The sequence below is a fragment of the Dasypus novemcinctus genome, chromosome 16 (genome assembly GCF_030445035.2).
Source record: "Dasypus novemcinctus isolate mDasNov1 chromosome 16, mDasNov1.1.hap2, whole genome shotgun sequence".
In the NCBI taxonomy this organism is placed as follows: Eukaryota; Metazoa; Chordata; class Mammalia; order Cingulata; family Dasypodidae; genus Dasypus; species Dasypus novemcinctus.
Genome location: NC_080688.1, coordinates 75,850,775 through 75,877,577, shown reverse-complemented (window position 1 = coordinate 75,877,577; position 26,803 = coordinate 75,850,775). Strand labels below are relative to the sequence as shown.

Sequence of the window (26,803 nt, the reverse complement as noted above, 5' to 3'; positions counted from 1 at the left end):
TCTTTCTCGGGTTTTCTAGCCATGCCTTAAATTTCTGCTTGCCCTTTGGGACAAAGCAGTATTTTACTAAGTGCCCAGTGAATACTCTCATTCTTTTGTATCATGTGATTCATTCATGATAAAATCTGTTTCTAGCAAAAAAAATTTTTTGAACATTTTTATATCTATTTTATGATTTTTTCAAATCTTTAAATAAAATTCTTTATTACAGTGTCTTTTATATGATATCTTTTTTAAAAAATCCCATGTGGTAGGGGTAATGGGTAGGAATATATTAATAGATGAAATAAGGATTGTCCATATGTTGATAATTGTTGAAGCAGGGTGAGAGGCACATAGGTGTTCATTATAATATTCCCTCTATTTTCTTTTTTTAAAGATTTATTTTTTTATTTATTTCTCTCCCCTTCCTCCCACCCCCCACCCCCCAGTTGTCTGCTCTCTGTGTCCAATCACTGTGTGTTCTTCTGTGACCGCTTCTATCCTTATCAGCAGCACTGGGAATCTGTGTTTCGTTTTGTTGAGTCATCTTGTTGTGTCAGCTCTCCATGTGTGCGGCGCCATTCCTGGGCAGGCTGCACTTTCTTTTGCGCTGGGCAGTTCCCCTTACAGGGTGCACTCCTTGCACATGGGACTCCTCTACGCAGGAGACACCCCTACATGGCAGGGCACTCCTTGCGCTCATCAGCACTGCGCATGGGCCAGCTCCACACGGGTCAAGGAGGCCCAGGGTTTGAGCCGCGGACCTCCCATGTGGTAGGCAGACGCCCTATCCATTAGGCCAAGTCCGCTTCCCTCTATTTTTGTATATGTTTGAAAATGAAAATGTCAATAATTGATGCATTTCAAAATCACATGAAGATTTAGAAGCTTAAAATGAAATCCCATCTCTGTGTTTTTTACTGTTATTTTCCTGCCTTGCATAATGGGCCCAGTATTTGTGGGAGAAGCTGAGTTGTCTACCCTTCACACATAAATTCTGGGCGAACCTTATTGCTCTAGAAATCTTTAGTGGGATAATCTTCTGTTTACTTGAGGATTTGTCACAGTCATTTTCCTGGCCATCCCCAAGGCCACAGGCAAAAACCCTAGGACTGGGTTTGGGTCCTAGTGAAAAGAACAAGCTACGTATCTTTATGGGGAATATGCTTCAGGCCCCACTAATTAGGACCAGTTTCTCTCCACTCTCTTTGGCCCTAGACAAAAAAGTCTTGGGTAGAGTGCAATTTTGGATATCATGGGAAAAGTTTCCAAAGATTTTCCATTTTTTTCTGTCCCATTAGCTAGCCCAGTAAATTCTATCCCATGGCAATGACTTAGAAACTTTGGTTTTCTGTGAAGAAACCAGCACCTTCCATAGTGTCAGGGCAGTCTGCTGTTGGCTACCCAGCACTTCTTTCTGGTAACAAAATCTACCTCTCCTTTGGGGAACTCATTTGATATGGTTGGGTACAGCCAGTTCCACTCCCACCTCACAGGTGGGCACACATATGACCTCCACATGGCATCCACTGTGCCAAGCAGTGCCTGGAACACAAGAGGTGGGTATTTATTAAATGGATGGATGAGTAAATGAGTGAAACTTTTGGTTATTAGTGAAATAAATCTTGGCTACAGTGACTATTTTATTAGCAACTATGTATCCCAGCAGTTCTCAAACATTTTTTATCTCATCACCCCTTACTACTTTTTAAAAATTACTGAGGATCCCAGGAGAACTTTTTATGGCAGCAAGTCATCTTTGCCTGCCTGAGAATGAGGTCACCACGGAGGAAAGCAGAGCCAAGAGACAGAGAAAGGAAAACCCAAACAATGTGACCTGACATGGACACCTGGAACATGCCAGAAGTGAGATCTACCCCAGCGCTTTACAGTTATGTGAGTCAAGAAGTTTCCTTGTTGAATACTTTAAGTTGCATTTCTGTTGAAGCTGTTATTTTAGTTTGATAAAAGCGGCTGGGAGCAATATTCCACTGTTGCCTCTTACAATGGGAATTTATTAGGTTAAAAGCTTACAGTTCTAAGGCTGTGCAAACGTCCAAGTCATGGCATCCAGCAAAGTTCTCTTCCCAAAGGCCAGCTGCTGACAGTCCTGGACCCCTGCCCTGTTTTAAGGCACAATGGTGGCTCTGCCGGTCTCTGCCTTCTCCAGGGTCACTTTCTCCCGGAGCTCAGCTGTGGGCCATCAGCACACAACAGCAGCTCTCAGTCTCTCCCTTCTCTTCCAGGCCTCATGGCTTCAGTTTCTGGCTGCTCCATTTGTAGCTTTTTTCTCTCCCATTCGTCAACTAATGGAGGCATCTCTCTGTCACTGCCGCTTTCTTCTGTGTCTGAGCTTTTTAGTCCTCCATTTATAAAGGACTCCATAAAAGAATTAACACCCACCCTGGGTCCTGAAACCTAATCAAAAGCCCTTAACTGAAGTGATTTAATCAAAGGTGACCTAATCAAAAGGCCCCTTAACTGAATCTAATCAAAAGGTCCCAGGTACAATGGATTTATCAGCACAGGACTAGGTTCACTTTAAGAACAGGATTTTTCAGGGTCCTCAAGCCAGCACAGCTGTGTATTTGTGATTCTTGATTTAGCTCATTCACACGTATGTGAGTGACAATAACAATGGGTTCGTGTGGCTGCAGAACTTAGAGTTGTAAGTCCTTTTTAGAACCTCTAATATGGGCTTCCTACTGTCGGAAACTTGCGAGACATAATGGACCAGAAAGAAAGCTTAGACTAGTCATCAAATATACTCCAGAGAAATTTTAAGAATGTGCAGGCTCAGGGGCAGAGTCATGATGCTAATTACATGAAAAATGACAAGACCTCCCATCCAGAGTCATTTATGTACTTAAGGAACAAAAACAGACACTGCTGAGCATGACTGCCTTACTTCCCTAAAACACACTTGACAGTGGCTAGAATTCATGCCAAAGTTCATAGTCATTATCTATGGCCCAACAAAGAATGCATTGCTTCCCTGTTTTGACTGAAAGAAACATGACAGTGTGCTCTCTTCTAGAGGATCACAGAATGACTCTTACAGGCTCAGAAATCTCCAAAGTGAGTTGCATGGGATAATGTAAAGAATTAATAAGAAATTCTGAATTTCCTCACTACCTAAAAGAGGTCCATGATTTCTTGCAGTGATTCTAATTAGAAGTGAGAAGAAAAGTAAAGTAAATCTACCAGAAGTCCTGACTAAAAGTACTTAGACAAGAGACTCTGGGTTGGGACTGGGAAGGCAGAAGTGAGTGTGGTCAAGTAAGTATGATATAAATATAGCCCTTAAAATTGAGCTTCTGAATAAGAGACTGCTAATATTCCTAACTCTTCTTCCTTAGTGTGACAGTTTGAAGTTTTTTGTGAATCCCAGAAAAGTTCTTGTTCTTAGAACTAATCCATTCCTGTGGGTGTGGGAACCCTTGATTGTATTAGATTCAGTTAAGGGGCTTTTGATCAGAGCACTTTTGGTTAGATCAATTTGGGGCAAGGGTTCTTAATCAGGAGTCCAAGAGCTTGAACTGAAATTCAAAAAAACATTATTTTTGTGGGAACTGTTGGTGCGGGTGTGATATATTTATTAAATAATACATGGTATAATATAGTGTGGACTTAGTAAGGTTTTCACCTGACTGGCAAAGGGGTCCATGGAACAAAAAAGGTTAAGAACCCCTACTTTAGGGCCTTTGATAGGACTAGGCCAGTGAGGCATGACCCAAGGTGGGTCTCTGCCCTCTTGCTGGAATCTTATATAAACAGAGAACTAAAAGCAGAAACAGAGAAAGACAGCCACCATTTTTACCCTACCATGTGAGAAAGGACTCCAGGATAGCCTACAGCTGCAGAAAGTGAAACCCTGAGAAGCTCAGAGAGAGGCTGGAGGCTGGAATCAGGGAAAGGTTAAAGCAAGAGGCCCCCAGGAGACTAGGCCCATGAAGCAGCTCCAAGCTGAAGGAAGAGGTAAGCCTAGAGGAGAAAACAGAAAGAGACTGGCAGACCCACCATTTTGGCTTGTCTAGCAGCAGGAGTCCAGGATCTAGCAGCCAGTCTTTGATAAGACAGTATCTCTGATAATGCCTTGATTTGGGCATTTTCATAGCCCCAGAACTCTACTACTTCCCTCTAGTAAATCCCTTTATAAAAGGCAACCCATTTCTGGTATTTTGCTCCCAGAAGTTTTAGCAAGCTAAAACACTTAGTGGCGAAACTCCTGGCTCTTAGTTGGGCTCATGGCCATCCAAAATAAAGACTCCATTTCCCAGCCTCCTTTGCAACTGGAGGGGGTCATGTGACTAAGTACCAGTCAATGACTGTTAGCAAAAATTTTATGTTAACTTCCAAAACATGTCCTTACAGGGAAGAGGCATGCCCTTCTTCCTCCTTCCTGCTGGCTGGAGTTTGGGTGTGATGCTGAGATCTCAAGGAGCCATCTTGTTCCATGAATTGGCCTATTAAGGATGGCAGAACAGAAATAGAGCCAGGGCCCCTCGTGATCAGGGCGCCATTACACCACTCCTCAGCTGCCTTGTATGGAAGAGAAAAATGAACTTCAAACTCTTTTAAACCTCTGGAATTACAGGTATTTTTTCAGTTTTCTGTAGCATGAAGGCAAGCTTAATACAATAAAACCCACAACAGGCAAACTCTTTGGAAGTGAAGATTAGCAAAACCCCCAGACCCAATTGAGAGACTTTCCAAAACCCAGCTTAGGGTCTAGGGTGGACAACACTCTATACGTGCCACTTAACAGACTCCAGGGTTGATGAGGTCAGCTCTGAATAGACAGGGACCAGAGACGTTCACACTTTCTTTTGTTGTGGCATTGCGTAGTAGTTCCGAGGGGCTGTCTGCCCTGACTCGCTTTTCTATCCCTCTCAAGCCACTTATCTTGGAGGAGGAGGTGGCTAAGTGCTAAAGCTCACATCTCTGCATGCTTGCACTCTTGGGGTATCTGCTTTCCCCAGCCCCAGCAGTTGTAAGAGATGCCAGTGCTTGGCAGCAGCACCAGGGGCATCTGAGCAGGACTGCCCACGTGCCAGTAAGAGAAGTCAAGGCAGAAAGGGAGACATTAGCCCTGTGGTTCTCAAGCCTGAGTGGGCATCAGAATCACCTGGAAAGCTTGTTAACACACGGATTGCTGGACCCCATCTCCAGAGTTTGTAATCTAGTAGTTCTGAGGCGGGGCACAAACACTTGCATTTCTGACAAGGTCTAAGAACCACACTTTGTGAACTCCTGCCTCAAACCATAAACAGAAATAATGTATAGGTGGCTTCTCTCAGTGTTGGTCTTCTCTTTGGCCAGGTCAAAAGTATCACCAGGCAAAAATAATTATCACATGTCAACTTCCTCTACCCCAAAGCAGAACTGAAGAAGAGAAGGGTGGATGAAAAGAGAAAGAAACATGCAAGGTGCATCTCATTTTCAAAAGTAGTGAGAGTAAGAAGAAAGCAATCCTTCAGAGGAGGCTCTGAAGAGACATGGCCAAAATGAAGGTAGAGCAGTGGGGTTGAGAGGGGAAGGAGACTTCTGGGGAGAGAGATGCTAGGATCTAGCTCTACTTTGTGAAAGAAGTGGGGGGCAGGGAGAATAAAATAATTTTTTGTAAAGGAACCGTTCAGTGAGTCTCCTTCCTATCATTTGAGAACTGAGTTATTGCGAAGCTTTGTTTTGGCAGAAGCATACATAATCTTCTGTGGAAAATGCAACAGGAGGAGAATGAAGCACATGGATCAAGATTTTATAAGCATCAAATGACTCAATAAAGTTTATCATCATGGTAAGACCTCATGTGTGGGTAGATATTCTTCATTTTATAACCCTGCAGTTTGCTGGTAGGATGAAAGGCTATAGGAGAAGTTAAATGTTTTAAATGTTTTGTTTTGTTTTCTTAATGTAACAGAGCAAAGTTATGTTAGCATCTTACCAGTTCAGGCTGTATGCTAAATATTTTCTTTTCTAAACACAGAATTCCTGTGAGAATTGTATTTTGCCTAGCTTTCCTCTCTTTCATATCTTGTGCTATTTTAAGATGAGAAATATTTGGGAGACTTATCCAAAAATGTTGGTCACAGTAAACCGATCATTTGAAATTCTCATTTCTTTCCAAGGAGAAGTCACATAGGACTTCTGCATTCATCTCACACCGAAAGGGATTGATTCCCAGTACCAGGAATATTTCGGAATAGATTTCAGGATAAACTACTCCTTTGGCAAACCTTAAAGGTAGGGATAAAATTTTTAAAACATCTTTTTAGATGCATGTTTGAACGGATCAGAAACTAAGGGAATTAGTTGGAGGCCAGAAATCGCAAATCTAGAGAGCAAGTAAGCCTTTGAGTTCACACTTACCCTTGGGTATCTGCTAATGCCTTTTAACCTAGAACCTCCATTTCAAATGGACCATGCACACAGGGACTAGAAACAAAGCCTGGGGCAAAAAGGGGGCGGGGGGTTGGAGTGGAGGCCCCAGCTCAGAGCCTGGATACCCAAAGTGCAACATGCTCAGGAGGCGTAAACTGGAGCAGGGGGACCACCCACAGAGGGGACCAGGCGAGATGGAGGCATCACAAGCCAGACTTCAGACTGCTTCTGTGGCCTGAAATACCCTAAGAGATGGAAATTTAGTTTAAAATGATTCCAGGTTGATAGTCTTCCCAGGCATCTGACAGAAACAAACACAAATCCCTCTGGATGAACACACTTTCAACCCAGGCCTCAAGTCCCACAGATGAATTCCATGGAACATGAGCCCTGATGAAAAATCATTAAACACACAAGGGAACAAGAATGAGAGTTGGTGGAAATAAAGAGCTAAAACAGAACTGCAAAGAAAACAGATATGGAATTTTTAGACACAAAATATAAAATAAGTGATTCATGTGATTTAAGAAAAAAAGGCATTGAAAAAGAAGAAGAAACGGAGCTATCAAATTTCATGGGCAGATTTGGAAAAGAACCAAAAAAAAAGAACCATTTCTATAAATGAAAAATACAGTCATTTGAAAAACAAATTGGGTGGTTTACACAGCAGAAGGCATAGAATAGATGAACTGGAAGGGAGATTTGAAAAAATTATGCAGAAGACGTACAAAGAGCCAAAGATAGGAAAATATAAAAGAGGAGGCACATAAGACAATATAACAAAGACTGAAATACTAATCTAATTAAAATTCTAGATGGATGTATTAGTAAGAAAGTTGTAGTTGAAATGAAAATAACTGAGAAATTTTTCTAAATTGCTGAAAGACAGCATTCCTCAGATTCAGGAAGCCAAACAATTTGTAATTAAATAATAAAGAAATCCACCCATATCCATCATAGAAAAACTGAAGGGCAGGAGATCCAAAGATGCCAGTGAAGGAAAGAATAGACAAGACTATTATTATCTGAAATTTTTTCTAATAATCTATTGGAAAAAAGAACTCACAAGAGATTATAACAAGTAAGACTAATAGAAGATTACAATAAAGGGACCAGATACAGGATCAATGCACCAGCCATAACCAACTAGAAAATCATCCCTCTTGGGGATTGAACCAGGTCCCTCCCACAAAAGGCATGTTCCCTTACCAGTCCCTGGTCCTGCAGGTGTGAACCATTTGTAAATAGGACCTTTGAAGGTGTTACTAGTTCAGGTGAGCCCAAGCTGAGCGAGGGTGGCCCTTCATCCAGAGTGGCTGAAGTCCTTACCAGCAAAGGAAATTGAACACAGGAGAGGAAAGCACAGGGAAAAGAAGAAGCCAGAAGTCCACAGAACAGGAAAGGAAAGAAGAGGACACTATCAAGTGATGGAAAACCTCGGGAACCCCAAGGAGCACAGCCAGCCCCAGAAAGCCACTGTCTTGGAAGAGAAAGCACCGTCTTGCTGACACCTCAGTTTTGGACACCTAGCCTCAAAATTGTGAGCCAATAAATTGCCGTTGTTTAAGCCAACCCCCTATATGATATTTGTTTAGCAGCTGGGAAACTAAGACAGTCTTTTAACAACATCAACAAGCACTTTTAAGTTCTAAGAATAAACCTAACCAGAAAGGTATGTGACCTAATGTGTAAACTATAACACTTTCTTACAGAACATTTAAAAACTAACTTGGACAAATGCCAATAAATACCATGTTTTTGGAGAGGAAGACTCTATTATAAAGTTTTCTATTCTCCCCAAATTATAAAGAAGTTCAGAACAACTGCAAACAACATTGCTTGGAAATTGACAAGCTCATTTAAAAATTTCTAGAAGAAAATAAATGCACAAAATTAGCCATGACAATTTTGGAAGAAAAAAAAAGATTTGCCTTATCAAACATTAAAACATATTATAAAGCCACAGTAATTAAAAGGATGTAGACGTTTTCTGTACCAATTGGTGAACAAATAGGACCATCAAGTTAGGATAAAACAGGTGTCAGAAATGGACCTATGTAAATATTGAAAATTGATACATAGATGTCATTAGAATATAGCTTCCATTTGGGAAAAAAATCAGATCCCTGTGTCACACTACTAACAAAAGTAAATTCCAATTAAATATAGACAGTAAAGCTAAAAATTATTAAAGGTGACCATGTATAATTGCCTTACTTTATGTGAAACCTTCTAAATCTATAAAAAATTAAAAACCATAAAGGGAAAGATTTAAATTTGACAATATCAAATGTAGTATGCAGGGTCAGATGCTGGACCTTATATATCCTGCCATAACTCACTGAATGCACTGCAGGAGAGTGTGAACTACAGGGTAAACTCTCCATTTATGAAGGTCAAGCTTTCAATCAGGCAGACCTTAGCCGGAATCTGCCATTTAGTGACTTTGGGACCTTGGGCAAGTTACCTACTCTCTCTCAGGTTTCAGGTTGCCAAGTATAAAATTCAGGTAGTGCCCACTTCAAAGGTTGTTGCATTAAACAAGACATTAGTAGTAAAATCAACAACCTTAGCAGCTTCCCCTTCTGTAGTTTGTAGTTAGTGGAAGGCCTTGAAAATTCAAGCATGTCATTTAACAGCTGTGAGAACTTGCGCAGAGTAACCTCTCTGCGTCTCAGTTTCCTCTTTTGTGAAATGGGAATAATAATATTTTCTTTATGGGGTTGCTCTGAGTCATAAATGTAATGAACAATAAGCTCAATACGTGGACCATAATTGCTGTCGTATCTATCTTGTTTCCCGTTCTTTCTCCTTCCTTGCAAGCATCTTCTGCATTTCCCGGCTGCCTCGGCAGATGGCGCAATTGAACCACACGGTGCGCGGCAGCGCAGCTGGCCGGAACCTGCCCTGGGCAGCCGTCCTGGGCTGCTTTCATGACCTACAAACCTGCCTTCCTCTTGAATGTCCGACGAGAACAGCCGTCCTTGCAGAGGGCAGCACAACAGTGATGTCACAGTACAGTCTGAGGTGTCCCTTAAATACCCAGCTCCCTGGAGGCTCCTATAGAGGCGAAGTCTGTCGTTTTCTGTTTGGGGCAATCAAGACGGTGTCTGCTGCTTTTCTGCCAGGTCTCAGGCACCCTTCAAAGACGACCAACCCTGACGGTAAGAGGCTTCTACTGTATTTGTTAAATGCAGGACAACTGCCTTTACCACCAGCTTTTACACGTGGGGTCATAGTGAAAGATGGATAACCCCACTCCAAGGATGAACGTGTGGAGGTCAGTTTAGAGTTAGGGTTAGGTCCTTTCATTCAATAATTACTTGTTAAGGTTTTAGAAACTTGCCAACATCCTAAGTGGCTTACTTTGATTTCACATCTATATTTGGCAGTGCTATATATATATTTTATAATAACTGATAATATATGTTATTTATTATATAACATTACAGTATATACATAGATGGTCAGATATTTAATTTATAACACAAGTTTCAGGATCCCGAGAGACAGAGACCAGTCAAAGGATTTTTCTACTGTCATCCTTATGCTCCACCCAAGAAATGCCAGGAGCTTTTCATGTATATCCCACATTACCTTTCAGCTCTCTGCTGAAGGAAGGGTTGGTTTTTTTGTTGTTTTTTTAAAAAAGATTTATTTATTTATTTATTTCTCTCCTGTTCCCCCAACCCCCCCCACCCCGGTTGTCTGTTCTCTGTGTCTATTTGCTGTGTCTTCGTCTTTGTCCACTTCTGTTGTTGTCAGCGGCACGGGAATCTGTGTTTCTTGTTGCTGCGTCATCTTGTTGTGTCAGCTCTCCGTGTGGGAGGCGCCATTCCTGGGCAGGCTGCACTTTCTTTCACGCTGGGCGGCTCTCCTTACGGGGCGCACTCCTTGCACGTGGGGCTCCCCTACGCGGGGGACACCCCTGCGTGGCACTGCACTCCTTGCACGCATCAGTACTGTGCATGGGCCAGCTCCACACGGGTCAAGGTATGAACCGCAGACCTCTCATGTGGAAGATGGACGCCCTAACCACTGGGCCAAGTCCACTTCCCAAGGGTTTTAATATCTGATCTGTCCAGTACCACCCACCCCAAGCTCTGGCTAGTGTGGTAAATTTGGTCACACGGAGGGAACAAGGAGGAATTTGTCTTCCAGCCTATAACTAAACTTGGTAGGAACACTCTGGTGCCTGTTCCACATGAACAGGTGTTATGGCCCTTTTTAAAATCCCTGCTACAGCTTAAATTATAGGCTGTTGCAATAGCCAATCATATTTCTCTTTCTTCATTCGAGGGCAATATACTAGAAGCAATAAATCAGCAAGAAGCACAATTTCTGGACAAAATAGATTTCTCACAAGAACTTGCCTAATGTGCTCTCCATTTCCCCCTTGACTATGTTAGAATGAATCTTCTTCTAAAGCTGTGAATCATGTTTAATCTACTCCTTAGGGACTGATGCACATTCTATCACACTTCAACATCTCCAAAATCAAGGCACATCTTACAAATAAAAAGCAGTTTATAACTGCTGTGAACCAGGCAGCAGTCATGGTACAGTTGTCCCCTGTGCGGCTGCAAACCTGTCCGCAGCTGTTCATATTAGCATCCCTTCCTCTGCGTTATGTGCATTCTCGTACTCCCATGGTGAATTTAACTTCCCTTTAAAAATGACCTCAGAAAGATTTTGCTCTGATTTGACACTGAAACAAAAAGTTATTGTGTCCACAAAAAGCACAGAAACTGGAGCAGCTGGCCTTAAGTTTGCTCTTAGTAAAGCAAATATTCTTCAATGGTGGTATAACTACAATCGGTATTTTCTAGCAAATCACTTGCAAGCTAACCACAAGCAGGTGTAGATGTCCACAAGCAGGTGAAGCTGTGTTACCTTTTGTTTACTGAGAGACATGCAAAAGGCTTGCTTACCACACTCCAAGAATAGCAACAGAAGGCAGAAGAAAAGGCCAAATCCCTCAGAACAGGCCAAAGCAATGTCAAAGTGGGGCAAGGTCAAGGACATGTGTATTGCAAAGACTAGTGTTAACACTGTGTTGTGACTTAAAGGGCAATGTTGTTGTTTTTTCTTTCTTTCTCAGTGATGCTTTAAGTAATGCTGGGCTTACAATTGAAAGCATCTTGGAATTGATATAACGTGATACTCCCCCCCCCCCCACCCCTTTCTTAAGGGAAATAAGTGCAATCAGCAAAACCTGAGTGCTGTCTCTGGTTCTGAAGTCACAGTGAGAACCGAGGAGCACACAAGCGGCAGAGGCACAACTTGTGCAGTCCCAGAAGGAGTGGGTGGGGACCAGGGCCCTCCCTGCCATCCTTCCTGACAGCTGGGCCTCTTTCTGAGTCCTCCCCCTGCAAGGCCCAGCTGCTCTTCCTGCCCTGAGACTCCCCTTTATTCTTACAATAACTCACCCGGCCTTCTTTACTTCCTTCGTTGAGTGGATTTTGTCTCTGAAAACCCTAGCAGTCTTGCAAAGGCACGGCTGCCGCCTGCATACCCTCCGCCATCAGCTGACTCTCCAGTTCAGACTTAGCCTCTTTCTCTGGAAGCCCTCACGAGTTTGGCTGACTCGTCCAAGTCCACTTGCCCAGGCTCCTGACAGCCCAAGGGAGTGAGATACCCCTGTGTGAGCTCGACCCTCAGCAGCTACTTCCCTCTGGCCCTCTGCATGTTATGGGATGTGGTTTGGGGCAGGCACTCACATTTAGCATTGAAATAACTGCTTAGTAAGGCAAGGACTGCAGTTACCTGAAGTGACTGAGTATGGGGCAGTGTGTTTATGAGATGAATATCATACACTCCATAAATAGATCAAAGAAAAATACAAAAAACTATACAGAACACTTTGTTCTGAGCACAAGTCAACATCGTGGGATGTTATGCTTCTTTGTTCCGAATATCAACTGTCTTCATCCAATAGGGTTAAAATGCTCAGGTTGGAAGAAGAGGCCCATTTATTATTATGCCAGATAAACCAGCATTTGGTCTCTGGATCTGGAAGAAATGTATCACAGGTACCAGTACATGCAGCGTGGCTTTCACAGATTTCAAACTTTGTGTCTGAAGCACATTACAGTCCTCAGGGTTGGAAGCTGAGGCAGAATCTCCACTTCTAAGGAAGGAACTATGGAGGCCAAATGCTGAGCCACGTTCTGCCAGACTGTGAGTGCTGGGCGAGCAAGCTGCTGTCCTCTTTTCTGATGGCCACTGCAGTGCCAACGGCAGGGGAACAAGCCAGGGCAAGTCAGCCAGAGCAGCAGAGGATGCTTTTCTCTAATACTGCTCCCCCCAGGTTTTAAGAGAGCTTGATGGGAATTGCCTCGACCTGCAGAGGAGGCTGGGGTAAAAATGCTTGGAAATCTAAATCTTCCAGTTAAGTGATTTGGATATCTGCCCCTTTTAGAAGGAAGAGGAAGTGGCTGAGTGTGGCACTGGAGTGCATTAATGCCCACATGCGGAGTGGACAGTGCAGAATCAAGCCACCCATAAAGCAAGGCATTATAAATAGGCTGTGAGTCTGGCAAACATTTACTTTGGACCACAGAGGTCTGGATTTGCTAAGTGTCATGGGTGAGGAGTGATGGGGTGGGAGGCAAGGTTACAAGGGAATCTGCGATGCTCCAGAGTATTTTCAAGTCAATAAAACCTACCCTGGTAAGATCTGATGACTAAACAGGCCAATATAAAAAAACCCAAAGACTCTAGCCTAATTCTCTTTTTAAATAATTGGGGGAGGGGGGAGTGGAGCGGGGAGGGTGGTACTTTCCTATTAGAAAGTTTCTTGGTGCTTTTGTATGAAAAGATGAATTCCAGCTTGGACCCAAACAAAACAAAATAAAGCTTCCTGAAGCTAGAATAGCAGACTGTCAGTTCTGGCTTTGCTCACCTCTGGAGTTAAGCCACCTCCCTTCTCCTCGGGGAGTAGAAGGAGCACCCCCTGTGGCCTCGTTGCCCGCCTCACCCCTTGAGAAACTCCTTTTTTCTCCTTCCATCTTTTATGTACATTTAGTTCCCACAGGCTTCCTTTATCAATATTTCAATTGGTTGCTGCTGACCTACACTTGAATCCAAATATTTGTGCTATTCAGTGTGAATTATTCATTCAGCTAAATGCTTGATTATGTCTGTGCTCTTTTGAGCAAACTGAATGGGCTACTTGACTAGGTAATGCCGATATAGCCTGGTCATTAGTAGTGTTTGCTAGGATTGACCAGATTCAACAAGTAAGGCAGGGGAGAGAAGAAGGGATTTGTGTTCAGTTTTCCTTCTAGCTCAGCCATGGATGAAGAAAGGGAAATTGTGGACATAATTACAAACTATAACCATGTTCTTAGACAGACCCTTAGTCTTGTATGAATCAAAGGAGATGGATGCTCCTTAAGCTCATGGTTTTATTTTATTCATCAGAAAGTTGTTTCCTGGAAAATGTATATGGCAATTTTTCAATTGTGGCTGGCATTCTTGTTTTCATTGTTTAGATCAGAACACAAGAAATGCAATAACACACATCACCACTACCCTTGCCCTCAATTAGTATCCCTCCCTACACTGATTGTATGGCATTTCTTTCCATTAAGCTCATCTTTTATGAACAACATCAAACATCACATGACTGCCAACTTTAGAACTATAACATGTTAAACTATAATTCATCCAATTCTTTATTGACCACCTACCATGTGTGCAATATTGAGTTATAATATTTTGTGGAAACACTTCATGCACAAGAGTTAAAATTTTTGACTTTCATCCAAGGGAGGAGGCCAGCACAGATATAGGAGGATTTTTGCCAGAAACAAGAGGGAGGGGCTTTGGAGTAGATGTTAACTGGACCATTGTCCCAAAACAGGAAGGGGTAAGAAGAATGTGCCTGTGTATTTGTACTTGCCCTTGAAGAGCTATAGCTTATTGGAGAAGGCAGACATGTAAACCATGTAGAAAAGGTAGGAATGAGAACTTGGGGCAAGATGTCAAATAAGGTCATTATGGACAGAAAAAAAAACAAAACATGAATGAAAAAGTCCCCTGCCCTCTGTGAGCTTACAGTATGTTAGAAGAGAGAATGCACGTACACAAATAAAGAGAATCCTAGGCAGACTCTTCTTAAAGAAACTATAAGGCTATGTGGGCATTCAGAGCTGCAAGCAGCCACATCCAAGCATGCCGGATACATCTAATCCAGGTTTGTTTGTTTGCTTTTTAAGACTTACTTGAAACTCAAGGCTCTGGCATTCCTGGAAGGTCACACCATGTATGTTTTAAATTTGTCTAAAGAGTTTACAAAATTCCTTAGGCATCTTCCACATAGCTCTTTAATTACAACCAGACTTGCTGTTTTATTTCCCTTTTTATATTACATGGCTCACAATGCCCCCTTATATAAAAGAGTAGAAGGGAAGAAGGGAAATGGATATTTATTAAGCACTTACTATGTACCGGCCATTGACCTTTCCCCTTTGCTTCCTGCCTGTTTGTGGAGGTTTTCACTGCTCCTTGGTTCCGGCTCCCTCAGGACTTCCCCGGCCTCACAATCCCACATCCTCTTCCCAGCTGTCCCTGTTCATTTCCCCTACAAAGGAGGGCACTTGCTCATACCCGCCTCGATGGCACCTGGACCAGCTCTTGTTTCTGGCTGAGCAGCCGTGGTGTTTCTGACACTGTCAGTGTTTCTTGATCTTTGGATTATTTCTAAGATCAGAAGATACAAGTTCTGGTTTTCTCCCAGCGTGTTTGCACTTGCGGGTTCAGGCCCTCCGATGCTGTACTCCACCACCCTATCCACACAGCACCCTCGCCAGGGACCTGCTTGGAGGTCGTTTATTGCCCTACATCATTTGGAAGTGTCCTTGGCACTTCTCCCCTCCCGCACCACATGGCAAGAGTTTCAGACAAAACTGCAATTGAATCCAGCTCTGCTCCTCACAGGCTGTGCAGCCTTCGTGAATCTCTTAACCTCTCTGAGTCTCAGTTTGGACACATAAAAATGAACTTAGCAATATCTGTCTCACCAAGCTACTGAAGGGACTAAAGGAGAAACATGTGTCAAAGCACACAGCCCAATGCTCAGCACGTAAAAGTTCTTACAAATACCCGTTTTCCTCCCTCCTGCTTTTTGGCGCCCCATGTGTATAAAAAAGGCACTAAAATCATGCATTCCAGGGTACATCTCATTATTGCTTTCAGCTCTGATTTGTCCAAGCGAAGGAACAGAAGGCACTAGCCCTTCTGTCTAACAGGTACAGGAACAGAGCACCACTCTCGAGTCAGAATCGGCTGCATGTGAATCCCAGCTCACTGTGACATGGAACCTCAGTTCTCTAAGACTATGATAATAACTGTGTGGGTTTTATAAGGTTTTTGGAGAATTAAATTGAGATAATATACATAAAGCCCTTGGATTAGTGCATGGTCATTATATGTGTTTAGTAAATGCTGGCTATTATTTGTAACCAGTGCTTAATATGTGCTGGTGCTATAAATATGTAATTTTGCTGTAGCAGTTTGATATTATTGATGAATTTCAAAAAGAAATAGTGGATCATATTTGTAAACTGTCTTTTCCTCTGGGCAGATTAGATTATATTAGATTCAGAGGTTTACTTGATAAAGTAATCAGGTAAATCTCTTGTGCCAGTAGGGTGTTGAGTCTCCACCCTTTGGTGGTTGGGGACTCGGATAAAAGGCCTGGTAAACGACAGAGTTGAGGGTTTTTGATATTGGAGTTTTGATGTTGGAGTTTGATACTGAAGCCTTAAGCTGGAGCCCCGGGAAGTAAACTCACAGAGGAAAGAGAAGCAAGCCCCAGGAAGAGATGAATCCTGAGCCCAGGAAAAAGAAGCCTGAGGAAGGGAGGAACCCAGCAAGCCTGAACCCTTACAGATGTCAGCAGCCATCTTGCTCCAACACATGGAAATAGACTTTGATGAGGGAAGAAACTTATGCTTTATGGCCTGGTATCTGTAAGCTCCTATCCCAAACAAATACCCTTCATAAAAACCAACCACTTTCTGGTATTTTGCATCAGCACCCCTTTGGCTGACTAATACATTTACCTATAATTTTTAAAATGTGCATGTTATCTTCATTTTACCAATGAGAGATTAAAAGGACTTCCAGCCCTTAGTACTGAGTCACCTTGACACCTTGTGTTTTCTCCATGGTCATTTACACCACAGAGTAAAGGCAAGACATCGAAGCAGCCTATAGAAATAACATCTGATTGGGTGGAGGGAACTGCCTCTGAAATTTTTTTTTCTAATAAACCTCTGGCATTGAATGAGAATAAACTGTTACCACTCGAAGAGCTTTGAAAGAAAAGGACTGTATAAACAAAAAATAAATATTGCTCTGAGAATATGTCAGCATAATTTATATAATAAATCACTGTGTTACCACTAATTATGATGACATGAGTATGAACCACTAATTATATAGAATTAAATAATAAATTCTAAATAAATACCACATATTTTTATAGCACCTATTTTCTAGTACCTCCGAGCAATTTGGAATCTTATGTTGAATTCGGTGCCAAAATAATGTAATGCGTTTCTAATTCTCAGGCCAAAGAAACCTGGTGTAAGAATTTATGGATATTAGTGATGTGAACAGAAACTACCAAAATAAGAAGTGCAGAACATGATTCTTAGCAAATCCTCTTTTAGGGTCAAAAGCCTCAGGTCACAGCTCAAAAGCACACCACTGGGGTAAAGGCAAGGAGAAGAAGGCTGCTGACAGGTGTCCACAGCATATACAGAGGTGTGTTGTCCATATAGCTTGTATTTTATGAAGTCCCAAAGACGGGAAAGCTCAAAAGTCAACCTAGATTTTTTTTCAAAGATTTATTTATTTATTTATTTATCCTTCACCCACCCCGCCCAGCCCCAGTTGTCTGCTCTCTGTGTCCATTTGCTGTGTGTTCTTCTGTGTCTGCTTGTATTCTCATTAGGCAGCTCCAGGGACCGCTCCTGGGACTTTCCATAGTGGCAGAGAAGTGATCGTTCTCTTACACCACCTCAGCTCCTTGCTCTGCTGTGTCTCTTATTATCTCTCCTCTGTGTCTCTTTTTGTTGTGTCATCTTGCTGTGCCAGCTCTCTGCATAGGCCAGCATTCCTGCGCAGGGCAGCACTCCTGAGTGGGGCAGCACTCCATGTAGGCCAGCACTCTGTGTGCACCAGCTCTCTACACAGGCCAGCTTGCCTTCACCAGGAGGCCCTGGGTATCAAACCCTGGACTTTCTATATGGTAGATGGGAGCCCAATTGCTTGAGCCACATCCACTTCCCCCATGGCATTTTAACCTTTTCAATTAACATACACATGCAAATTGTATTTATAAGTAGGGAGAAGTAAATCAGATCAAGGAGTTCAGGAGCCAACACAAAAGAAACTTCCCTGAGATCAGTGTAGGAGATGTGGAGTTCCCAGCTACTCCAAAACCTGAATGTGTTTCTGTTTTCAAGTCAAGAAAATAAAGGTCCTATTCAAGAATCCACAGTGGCTATTTCAACAATGACCAAGCCCAATGAATTATGATCAAAGGTCAAGAAAAATATTGGTTCTTACATCAGCATAATGGATTATTTGCTTTAAGAAAAAAAGCTTAGTATAATATTAATGGAAACATTCTGCAAGTCTTATGAAGAAATTTTTTGTTCCAAATAATATGCTCGTCTTTGACAATTGATGAAGAGATTAAATACACACAAATTATTTGATGGAGTTACATGGACTTGATATACAAAAAGACATTTTTTTCCCATTCCTGGTGTTTTCTACAAGAGCCGCATGTATTTGATGTCTCTGGTCCAAATATTACACTCTTAAACATTCAGAAATGTGTAGAGTAGACCTGCTATGTCAAAACTGTTACCCTTAAAATATCATCTGTTAAGCTATGAATATAAAATATATGAATTGATGCAAAAATATATGCATGGATACATCTTGGTGCTTCTCCAAGGTATAGAAGACTTTTAGCTTCATTTCACAAATGGTTGTTAATAATACCATCCTTCTCCTACTCTCTTGCAAAGCATTGTTTATATATTTACCCCTTATACTTGTTATCTCATTTCACGCTCACAGATGGGTTTTATTGACTCCATTGAACAAACAAATCTAAGGCTGAGAAAATTTGAGTAACCTGCCCAGGGTGGAGGTGGGATTTATTTGAACCCAAGTCCCATACTCTTTGCACTGAGCCTCCACACTCGCTGGATGGGTGTGTATAATTTCAGGTTTTGAAAGAGCAAGCTTTATGGTTTTGTTTGCCTTTACATTTTTTCCCAGCTGGAAAGCCCTTACCCTGCCTAAAGCAACCTAAGGTTTAGAAATAAACTTCTGCCAGTCTTTTATGTAGTGACCTCGCTCCCGTTAATTGGTCTCAATGATTGAACACAACTTTGCATCCAGAGACGCCTTCTCTGTCCATTCATGAATCGCTGACACTTCTTGACCCATGTGCTGTATGATTTTACATAAAATTTTTATATATATATTCTAGCTAAGATAGTATTTCCTTGCAGTGTAGATTCCCTTCCTTACATACAAATTAAGATTGAGCCAATGTAAGCACACTTGATCCTTTGAAAAAACAAAAACAACAACAACAAAACAGCTCTGCCCTCAAAATCAAAGTATCATTTTTAACCCTAACCTAACCAGGATTTTGAGTAAATCTCTCAGCCTCCCCAAGCCTCTGCTTTTTCACCAGACACATCAAAATCCAAGTCTTACTTCATAAGATGGTTTTATCAAATGAGGAAATGTCAAAGAAAGAGTTATTTGAAGGTTAAACTCCCAAACACAGCACTGTCACTTTAAACATGATCACCAACCGTTAGGGCGCGTACACCTGGTGCTGCCAGCGCCCTGGTGTTAGGTGAGTCTCCCCCGTGCATCCCCACTCACCTGGCCTGTGCACTTAAGGTTTTATTTTTCCCTAGAAACAGCACCATGCCTGGCGGCCTTCAAAACTCGAGTTAGAAAGTACGGATAATAAATTATGATGAGAACAAAGACTGAGCTCATCGAAACGCTATTGCTCTGTGGGCAAATACAACCCCACTGTGTATTAAACAAAAATTAAGCCCCATTTTCTTTTATATCATTAAGTTGCCAGCCATTCAAATACAGAGGACCAGGCGCTGGACACAGTTAATAGCCCGCGGACGGGCTAGCTCCGACTTTGAAAGCATTTAAGCTTCCCTCAAGTGCTGCTTGGGCCCAATTATAACTCACTACTTGCCATCTTCGTAATTTAAATCTGTCCGCCCCTGAGGGGGGGAATTTTTGCCAATCAAAGCCATGAATGCCCCATTTTCCTTTTGACAGCATTAAATTAAAGCTAAATGGTCGGTTTTGAATGAGTTACTGTGGAGCATAAAGGCATTAATGAGGTAATTTCATTATGGAGACTCATCCAGGCCTATGTGAAAACGAGGGAAGTAAGTGGAGGGGAAAGCGGCTGAGGAAATGAGGGTTCCTTCCACCCTAATTAATGTTTGGAGGCATTTAGTACAGGCACCAAATTAACTGCTCCAAAGAACACTCATTGAAAAAAAAAATACATTGTTGCCCTCGGCCGTAAGGAGAAGCCGTACAAGGAGAGCGCTGGGGAGGATAAAGCCAGCCTTCCAGCTCTGCAGAGCCCGCTGCCGCACACACACCCTTCGGGAGGCCGAGGTTTAGGGGAGCAGCGCTGACAATGTGCGGTTGTTTAGGTCCTTGGACTCTGTGGACTGTAAACAGGTAGCCTCTGAATGAGGAATTATGAGATTCCTGGGAGGCCTGTGTTCCCAGCCACACGGTCTTCAATGCCCCCAAAGGAAGAACGCAAGGTGAATGCAAGGCTCTGAGCCGAGAGAAGGCGTCAAGCTGGCCTCAGGGATTACTCGCTGTCCCCCGCCCCTCTCCCCCAGCTATCTTGACACTGCTTTTGTCTGCTCTAATTGGAGCTGATGAGGTGCTAATTGGAGGCCTTTTTAAAACGCACACTGCTTTAGGCATTGGGAAATTGAGGGAATCCAAGGGAGTGGAGTTAGTGAGACAAAAGGAGGGAGGAAATTTACGAAGTGTAGTTGGGCCAAAAAAATAAAGCTGTGGCCTGGGTGTGTCTAAGAGGGGTGAAAGGGAAGGTCTGACGGGAGAGAGAGGTCAGAAAACAAGACGTTCTGATTTTACATCTCCCCAGAGCATCTTCCCAGGTTGGCTAGAATCTGGCGAGTCCATTCATTCCCCAGTTGGGCCCAAATTCAGGGTGAAGTGTTTATTTGTCCCAGCCCCCCAGCTTCGCTGCAAACTGGCAGGGATCGGGGAGGGAAGGTTTTTCCTGAGCACTTTGCATGTGGGTTGCCCTTTCTTGTGGCTGTGGAGAAGACGCTTCATCTCGAACCTTCCTCTCTATCACAGCCATGGATTGAAATACAAGTACAACAGTGTCTTCAAGGGATACGGCCTGGGAACAGGGGGCAGAAATGATGTCCCGGGACATGAGCAGTGGCCCCTACAGGTTAGGTTTGTTTGGATTTCTTTCTTTCTTTCTTCTTTTTGCTAGAAGCAAATCTTTAGAATAAGTGGGCACAACTTCTATCATCAGAAAAGTAAATTTTAATATCTTCTTTCCAGGTACCTGTTTAATTCTTTAAAGGAACAAAGAAATCAGAACTGAGCAAATATGAATGCGTGGCAGTGGATTAGTTTCCTGGAGCTGCCGTAACAAAGTACCACAGGTTGGATGGCTTAAAACAATAGAGAAATTCTTTCTCTCACAGTTCTGGAGGCTAAATGGCAGAAATCAAGGTGTTGACAGCCCCTGCTCCCTCAGAAGCCTCCCTGCCTCCAGCTGCTGGTCCTGGGCTGGTGGCTGCTTAACTCCAGCTCGGCTCCGCGGGCCAGCTTCGCTCCGGGCCTGGGCTCTGTGTCCACATTTCCCTCTTCTTACAAGGACGCTGACCCCACTGAGTTCAGCGCCCACCCTAATCCACTATGACCTCATCTAACCAGTCACACCTGCAAAGACTCTATTTCCAAATCAGGTCCCCTCCTGAGGTCCTCGTGGACATGAATTCGGGGGCAGGGGGGACATCCAGCACAGGCAGAGAAGAGGGGAGGGCCTGTGCGACGGCAGGCGTCCAGAAGCATCCCTTCAAGGCCGCTGCGCCGGCCTGCCTCCCTGGCTGTGTAACGGGACTCCTGTGGAAAGTAACACCGCCTCAGGGGACGCCTCGAGATGCAGAGATACGCGTGGTGCCTGCGGGCTGCACACGCTCCCACTCGACTCTCCCTTCCTTCACCTCTTGGAGGATTTATCAGGTATGCCAAGGGATTTGGCCCTTTATGTATTACCTCAGATTGTGGCCAAACCCTTCTTGGCAGTTAACTTCCGGACACACTGTAACTTCCTCAAGGGCAGGGGCCCTGCCATCTCTCTTCCATTCCCACAGAAACGTTCAAGGCTTCAGTTTCCTTTTCTGGCACTGCTGGGAGGTGAAATCCAGCCACACTGTAGCAGATCAGTCGAGGCAACATGACGTCGACATGACACAGGTCAGCCTGTAAACACCAGCACACAACTCGTGGGAGACCCTTGTGAAAGGAGGGGATGCAGGTAAAATGCTTGGGCAGGGCCCCTGCGTGGAGCCAGGGGTCCATCATTCAATTGAAAGCTGACATAAGGAGACCCTGAGAGGGAGAGAGTAAACCCACACATCAGGCCAGACCAGGCAAAAAATGGTCCTGTAGAGAAAGAGATGCACCATTTGATTTCTTTTTCTCTTCCCTCCCCCTGCCCCAGTTGTCTGTTCTCTGTGTCCATTTACTGCATGTTCTTCTGTGTCCTCTTATATTCTTGTCAGTAGCACCCGGAATTCGTGTCTCTTTTTTGTTGCGTCATTTGCTGCGTCAGCTCTTCGTGTGTGCTGCCCCCACTTCTGGGTGGGCTGAACTTTCTTTCGCGCTGGGTAGCTCTCCTTATGGGGCCCACTCCTTGCGCGTGGGGCTCCCCTACGCGGGGGACACCCCTGCGTGGCAGGGCACTCTTGCGCACATCAGCACTGCGCATGGGCTGGCTCACCACATGGGTCAGGAGGCCCTGGGTTTGAACCCTGGACCTCCCATGTGGTAGGCGGATGCTCTATCTGTTGAGCCAAGTCCACTTCCCACCATTTGATTTTGAAAACTGTACATCTAGGGAGGGATGTTTCCAACGAGCATCCTTAGTGCCATTCATCAGCTGGAAGTTGCCTTGAGAAAAGGCTCTCTGCTACCTGGAGGGAGAACCTTAGTGTCTCAGCACCAGAAAGAGCCTTATTGGTGTGCTGGCCCTGATCACCATTCTTTAGAGGAAGAGGTGATGCACACAGGGGTCACAGAGAGGGGCTGTCTGCACCCCACTAGGGAGCTTCGACCTCACCTCATAACATGTTGGACCAGGGACCCTCCTCTGGAGCTCCTGCGTGTGCACGATGGGAAGGAGAGCGCCGACTGTCCTGCGTAGACACGCACACGTGTCCACACGCTCCTGTGTGTCTGCCCCAATTTGGGGGGGAATCCCTTCTTCGGCCTGGGAGACTCTCCATCAACCCGGACTCGATCAGTCTCTCACTCAGCAGCGCTCTGCAGCCACCAAATGTCAGAATGCCAACAAAGTAGCTAGTGCCAGGGACAGGATGGCAAGCCAAATCTGCCTGGCTTGCCCTAGTGGAGCAGAATGCTCGGGGGCTGAGACAGGCGCGACACAGAGATTTACACAAGGAATGCTTCAAATACGCTGTGACAGACTCCCTGGAGGAAAAGCACAATGTGCAGCACCAGAGGAGGTGGGCGCTGGAGGACAGTCATGTTCACCAAGGACTCCAGGAGACACGGAGGCAGGTGCTCCAAAAACCCTGAGCCACTGCCACGCAGCAGAACCTCCCCCGCCAGCTGCTGTTAGAGGCTTCTCATGAGTTAATGAGCCCGAGGATGGAGGCTGGGGACAGGGCCCAGTAATCTGCAGAGAATAGCAGATGCTTCTACAAGAGACTGGGGATGCTATTTGCCAGTTGGCTGCAGCTTCTGAAAGAGCAAGGAGAAGGGTCAATCAACGTGGCCATTATCGGTTCAGTGACCATATTTTTTCATGAAAAAAAAAACACGTAACAACGTTTTTAAAATTTTTTTGATAAAACACCTGGCACAAACATAAAAAGTTAAGTTAAACCTAGTTATAAAATTCAGTTGGCTTTATTGGGAAAGCACCTTTATACAAAAGCCAGAAATTAAGATCTGAGCACTGTAGCTGGAGAGGGAAGTGAAGATGGTTAGAGTCCCATCCCCTAATTTAATAAGGAGAAACTAAGATCCAGAAAGATAAGTGACTTCCTGAAAAGTCACGCAATGGCAAGGTTCCCACCTGGTCTACAGCCCACTTTTGAGTACACTAAACCCACCTGCTTTGGTCCATATATTGAGTCAGCTGCAAATTTAAGATGAACACCTACTTAAATACATGAAAAGGTCCTGCACATTACTAACAATAAAAGAAATGCACATTAAGACTCAGTGATGGGAAGCGGATGTGGCTCAACTAATAGAACATCCGCCTACATATGGAGGGTCTACGGTTCGACCCCCAGGGCTCCTGACCTGTGCAATGAGCTGGCCCATGTGCAGTGCAGCCGCATAGCAGTGCCATACCACACAGGGGCGTCCCCCACGTAGGGGAGCCCCATGCGCATGGAGTGCGCCTCTCAAGGAGAGCCATCCTAGCAAAAAAAGTGCAGCCCACCTAGGAGTGGCACTGCACAGATAGAGAGCTGACGCGGCAAGATGATACAACAAAAAGAGACACAGATTCCCAGTGCCACTGAGAATGCAAGCGGACACAGAAGAACACACAGCAAACAGACATAGAGAGCAGACAACGGGAGGGGAGAGATAAATAAATAAAATAAATCTTAATAAATAAATGGAGCACACAGTGTGTGCTTTAAAAAAAAAGACTCAGTGATATGCCACTATCACCTATTAGATTGGAAAAGTTCAAAAAGTCTTAACAGAAAGCAAGAAAATTCTCAAAGGCCCCTGCGCTGGTATCAACAGGACACGGGTGACTTGAAGAGGCTCCCACTGAAATGGTTTGAGCATCCTTAAGGATAATAACTGAAGAGGATATTTCAGCATATCGAATATGTTAAACTCCATGAGTTCAAAATGGTACCAAACAAACAGAACAGCAATGATAGCCAGTAATGACAAAAACATACAAGTCACTTTCGTAGGATATATGGGAACCACCTCATTAGTCTGAAAACTGATTAAAAAAAAAAGACTCAAGAATTTTTCTCTACTCTATAAGAACAAAGTAAGTAAAAAGTCAATGAGGAGAAGTTTCTTTTTTATAGAAGCATTCCATGCCTAATGAATAATGAATCTAGGAAATGATTGTCAGGGGCTGCTCAGAACCAGAAAACATTGTTTCTTTTTTTAAATTATGCCAATGAAGTCTTTTTTTAAAATACTTTATTGTGGTTACAGATATACAACATAAAATTTCCCATTTTAATCATGTTCAAGGATACAATTCAGTGGTGTTAATTATAGTCACAATGTTGTACTACCATCACCACCATCCATTACCAAAACTTTTCCATCACCCCAAATAGAAACTCTGTACAATTAAGCGTTAACTGCCCATTCCCTAGCCCCACCCTTACCCGTGGTAACTGTATGCTAATTTCTGACCCTATGAATTTGTAAACTCAATTTCATATTAGTGAGATCATATAATATGTATCCTTTGTGTCTGGTTTATTTCACTCAACATGATGTCTTCAAGGTTCATCCATATTGTCATACGTTTCAAACTTCATTCCTATTTACAGCTGAATGATATGCCATTGCATGAATATAACACATTTTATTTCTCCATTCATCCCTGGATGAACACTTGGGTTCCATCCACTTTTGGCTATTGTGAATAATGCTGCTTCATTATGAACATGGTTGTGCAAATATCTTCCCAAGTCCTTGTTATCAATTCTTCTGGATATACACCTAGAAGTAGGATTGCCAGGTCATATGGCAATTCCACAAGCAACTGCACCATTTTATTTTACTGCCAACAATGCACAAGCATTCTATTTCTTCACATTCTTGCCAACACTTGTTATTATCCTCTTTTTGACAAATAGCCATTGTAGTGGGTATGACGTGGTATCTCATTGTGGGTTTGTTTTCTGTTTTTTTAAGGAAATATCAGGGAATGAACCCAGGGACTACTATGTGGGAAGCAGGCACTCAACCACTTGAGCAACATCTGTTCCCCTCCTTGTGGCTCTGATTTGCATTTCTCCAGTCCTGCTCAAATGCTAGGAACACATCACACTGGTCTTACTTTTTGGTTAGGAGGACATGGTAAATCTGTGCCAAGATGTCTTCTTTGTTCTTTATCCTTTTCTACCTTCACCCAGAAACTTACTACCTATGCTTTTCATCTGTTTCTTGATTTGGTAATTATGGGCTAAAAAAATTTCACTGCTCATATTTCCTAAAAACTCTTGCTATAGTGTTGCATTTTAGTCGACCAAGCATTGGCGTTGGTGATACAATCAGAATTGCTATCTCCTCTCTCTTGTTAGTGAATGTCCAAGAATTTATAGAGGCAGATGTATGTCCATCTGCTTTTCCATCTCTGAGTTTATTGTTGTTTGCTTGCTGACCTGCCTCCTTCCCTAGTCTGTAAGTGCCTCGCTGCTAGAGACCACATTTTATTCATCTTTGAACTTCAGCATCTAGCACAGTGCCCAGCACACGACTGATTCTTAGTAAATGCTTATAGAGTGCTGAATGAATATCCCAGGACCTCTTACTTGACAAGCCAAGAAAGACAAACTAAGGCATGTGAGGCTATTAACGTACACTAAAAGATGACATACAATTAAGTATGAAATGTGGTTCAGTAAGTGTTCAAACAAGGGAAGTGAACACGGGCTCAAAGAGTTGTAGAAAGAGGGAAGGAAAATGGGAGACCTAAATCTGGCCACTGGAAAATGAGAGGGCAGGCAGGAGAAGCATGGGCACGTGAATTTTCCACCCTGTACCTCTTAAGTTTCTTTGTGGGGCTGCTTTTGTTTTCCTTCTCATCTTATCTTAGCATCTCCCTCGTTAGGTCGTCCGCTCTCTTCTCTTCCACCTTAACCAACCTGGTTTTAAATCCTCTTATGTTGCTTATCTGTGCAACCTTTCTTATTTTTTTAGTCCAACTGGGGATATCAAAGACACTAACGGACAATGCCACTTTTGTCTCCCCTACCAATGCTTCCTTGGGCCACTCTCCCAGCCTTGTGTGATTACTGAGGCTGCCCTTCAGGAAAAACCAGGCCGTGCAGTAATTAGGTCATAGGAAACACTGAAACCAGAGGATTCAGTTGGCGATTAG

The 26,803-nt window shown here is 43.4% G+C and overlaps 1 long non-coding RNA gene across 2 annotated transcripts; it reads left to right on the top strand.

Moving 5' to 3' along the window:
• The first annotated feature begins 1,713 nt into the window (after positions 1-1,713).
• On the top strand, positions 1,714-24,318 carry LOC139436664 (uncharacterized). Of its 2 annotated transcripts, none has more exons than XR_011646007.1 (7): positions 1,714-1,878; positions 4,357-4,579; positions 5,678-5,779; positions 6,111-6,225; positions 9,187-9,527; positions 20,794-20,893; positions 21,010-24,318. It is a non-coding gene; the product is annotated as an uncharacterized lncRNA (long non-coding RNA). The 2 variants fall into 2 exon arrangements; XR_011646008.1 differs by lacking the exon at positions 1,714-1,878 and adding an exon at positions 5,305-5,495.
• Positions 24,319-26,803: the final 2,485 nt, after the last annotated feature.